This window comes from Bufo bufo, chromosome 1 (genome assembly GCF_905171765.1).
Source record: "Bufo bufo chromosome 1, aBufBuf1.1, whole genome shotgun sequence".
Classification (NCBI taxonomy): domain Eukaryota; kingdom Metazoa; phylum Chordata; class Amphibia; order Anura; family Bufonidae; genus Bufo; species Bufo bufo.
The window spans coordinates 103,001,926-103,006,234 of record NC_053389.1 but is presented as its reverse complement, the minus strand read 5'-3'; positions in this window follow the sequence as shown (position 1 = coordinate 103,006,234).

The window sequence follows — 4,309 nt, the reverse complement described above, 5'->3', positions numbered from 1 at the left end:
TGTAAATATGGCCCTAGTGCCAAGTACTTAAAAGCAAGAGCTATTCTTTGTTATGGCTCTCTGTTCTGGCAAATAGAGTGGGGTTGTAAGTATTTGACCTTCCACCATGACAATCATACAGCCCATTAGTGCATATGGACAAAGATTGTCCTGATGGGGCAACTCCTTTACATGTTTTATAATGTTATAAAAGGATACACTTACATATCTGTAGGCACCTACATAGTCTTTGCTGGAAAATACTTGACTTTATAGATGTAGCTATTACAAAATCCATGGTGGCAGCATTGAGAAAGCTGGAAACTGTGCCACAATAAAAACATAAACTTTTTTGTCAAATCTGTTTTTATTAAATTCTAGAACCCCTCAAATTATTTGTGCAGAGTCATGTTCTCAGAATAAAATACAGCTGGATATTTTTTCGTTGGCACCGGCAATTACTTTTTTATCCAAATATCACAGATAAAAGTGTAAAAATCCACACCGCTTAAGTAAATATTAAAGTAATGCCTGGACAATGATGGATGATGTGGGCAAAATTTCTGAATAATTTCTCAAAACATTCCCATTAAAACAATTGAAATCTCTAATTTCCAATTCTCCTGCCAAGTTTGATGGGGACATCTGCATAACATGAGCTAAATTGAGGATGTTTGGATAGATGAACAAGTGACCTGGAGGTAAAGAAAACATTTCAGGCTTTTGCTTTCTTGGAAATATTTTAGACACATTACATTACAAAAAGAAACTCTTGGTTCGACTTTGCTTTGAAGCAGTCAAAGGGAAAGATAACATTCAGAATGTATTAGTTACATTTTCAGCAAGTTAAAAATATTGTACGTTGTACAAGGTCTTCCCTTGGGAGGTGATGAAATCGCTAGCACATGTGTCTGTATCCGTGATCCACCATGCACTTGGCATGCCATTGACCTGAAGTGTAGATTGTCAGATGCTTTTGTACAACAACAAAAAAACGGGAAAAACCACATGTCAAGATTATTTTTAATCGTCACTTAGAGACCTGAGGGTCACCTCTCCGTAGAGAACTTGGCCTAGTGTAATTAGGTGATTTTGTTACTTTCAAAGGTAAATCATTCATTGTAACATGGAAAAAGTATCACAGGGAGAGATTATTAAGTTAGTGAAGTGAATTTGCTATACTACAGAGAGCAGTCTAAGGCTTTTCTCATGGGTCATAGTTACGCCGTCTTTTTCACTACCCCGTCTGCATAATTTAATGTTTTAATGTAAATATGTCCAGGAAAAACACAGAGGGATTTTTGCTACAACAACAATATTTTTCATGTCAATTTTTCACATCTGCTCCTACTTTGGGTACAGGAAATCCCATCCCTGCACTCAATCTGATACTTTCCACATTTTACCCCACTGCATTCGTATTTCAGGGAAACAATTCACACAACCTGTACCTGGGTTTCAGTATTAACCCCTTAAGGACTCAGCCCTATTTCACCTTAAGGACTTGGCCATTTTTTGCAAATCTGACCAGTGTCACTTTAAGTGCTAATAACTTTAAAACGTTTTGACTTATCCAGGCCATTCTGAGATTGTTTTTTCATCACATATTGTACTTCATGGCACTGGTAAAATGAAGTAAAAAAAATTCATTTATATTTAAATTTACCAAAAATTTGTAAAAAATAGCAAATTTACAAGTTTCAATTTCTCTACTTCTATAATACATAGTAATACCTCCAAAAATAGTTATTACTTTACATTCCCCATATGTCTACTTCATGTTTGGATCATTTTGGGAATGATATTTTATTTTTTGGGGATGTTACAAGGCTTAGAAGTTTAGAAGAAAATCTTGAAATTTTTCAGAAATTTTCAAAAACCCAATTTTTCGGGACCAGTTCAGGTCTGAAGTCACTTTGCGAGGCTTACATAATAGAAACCACCCAAATGACCCCATTCTATAAACTACACCCCTCAAGGAATTCAAAACTGATTTTACAAACTTTGTTAACCCTTTAGGTGTTCCACAAGAATTCATGGAAAATAGAGATACAATTTAAAAATGGAGATGAAATTTCAGAATTTAAATTTTTTGGCAAATTTTTAATTTTAATTTATTTTTCCCAGTAATAAAGCAAGGGTTAACAGCCAAACAAAACTCAATATTTATGGCCCTGATTCTGTAGTTTACAGAAACACCCCATATGTGGTCGTAAACAGCTGTACGGGCACACGGCAGGGTGCAGAAGGAAAGGAATGCCATACGGTTTTTGGAAGGCAGGTTTTGCTGGACTGTTTTTTTTTACACCATGTCCCATTTGAAGCCCCCCTGATGCAACCCTAGAGTAGAAACTCCATAAAAGTGACCCCATCTAAGAAACTACACCCCTCAAGGTATTCAAAACAGATTTTACAAACGTCGTTAACCCTTTAGGTGTTCCACAAGAGTTATTGGCAAATGGAGATGAAATTTCAGAATTTCAATTTTTGGGCAAATTTTCAATTTTAATCAATTTTTCCCAGTAACAAAGCAAGGGTTAACAGCCAGACAAAACTTAATATTTTTGGCCCAGATTCTGTAGTTTACAGAAACACCCCATATGTGGTCGTAAACAGCTGTACGGGCACACGGCAGGGCGCAGAAGGAAAGGAATGCCATACGGTTTTTGGAAGGCAGATTTTGCTGGACTGGTTTCATTGACACCATGTCCCATTTGAAGCCCCCCTGATGCAACCCTAGAGTAGAAACTCCAAAAAAGTGGCCCCATTTTAGAAACTACGGGATGTGGTGGCAGTATTGTTGGTACTAGTTTAGGGTACATATGATTTTTGGTTGCTCTATATTACACTTTTTGTGAGGCAAGATAACAAGAAATAGCTGTTTTGGTACCGTTTTTATTTTTTTATTTACAACATTCATCTTACAGGTTAGATCATGTGATATTTTTATAGACCAGGTTGTCACGGATGCGGCGATACCTGATATGTATACTTTTTTTTATTTATGTAAGTTTTACACAATGATTTAATTTTTGAAGCAAAAAAAATCATGTTTTAGTGTTTCCATAGTCTGAAAAACATGATTTTTTCAGTTTTTGGGCGATTACCTTGGGTAGGGTATGATTTTTGTGGTATGAGATGACGGTTTTATTGGCACTATTTTGGGGTGCGTGTGACTTTTTGATCGCTTGCTATTACACTTTTTGTGATGTAAGGTGACAAAAAATTGTTTATTTAGCACAGTTTTTATTTCAAATTTTTTACGGTGTTCATCTGAGAGGTTAGGTCATGTGATATTTTTCTAGATCCGGTCGATACGAACGCGGAGATACCAAATATGTATACTTTTTATTTATTTATGTAAGTTTTACACAATAACAGCTTTTTTCAAACAAAAAAAATGATGTTTTAGTGTCTCCATATTCTGAGCCATAGTTTTTTTAATTTTTAAGGCGATTGTCTCAGGTAGGGGCTCATTTTTTGCGGGATGAGGTGACGGTTAGATTGGTACTATTTTGGTGGGCAAACGCCTTTTTGATCGCTTGCTGTTGTACTTTTTGTGATGTAAGGTGACAAAAAAATGGTTTATTTAGCACAGTTTTTATTTTTTTATGGTGTTCATCTGAGGGGTTAGGTCATGTAATATTTTTATACATCCAGTCGATACGGACTCTGCGATACCTAATATGTATACTTTTTTTTCCCCTATTTTTTACCAATTTTTTTTAACTTTATTTGGGGAAAATGACATTTTTGTTTATTTTTACTTGAAACTGAAATTTTTGGGGGGGGGAAACATTTTTTTTTCAACTTTTTTTTCTCTTTATTTTTTGTCCCACTTTGGGACTTGAACTTTGGGGGGTATATTCCTTTACAATGCATTCCAATACTTCTGTATTGGAATGCATTGGCTGTATGAGTAATACTGTGTGTATTATTCATACAGCTTCCGGCCTGTGAGATCCAGGGGGCTGGATCTCACAGGCTCGTCACCGGAAGGCAGCGCGATGCCTTCCTTAGATATCGCGCTGCCTTCCATGCCATCGGGTCCCCCCTACAGCCGCATGGGAACCCGATGGCACCGCCCGATCGCCGCCGCAACCGCAGGTAAAGCCGCAGGTCTGAATTGACCTGCGGTTTGCGGCGATCGCCAATACAGCGGGTCACATGACCCCCTCCGGCGTTGTGACAGGATGCCCGCTGAATGATTTCAGCGGGCATCCTGTCCCGATTAACCCCCGCCGTGCCGCAATCGCGGTTTAAACCCATGACGTACCGGTACGTCATGGGTCCTTAAGGACTCGGGAAACATGCCGTACCGGTACGTCAT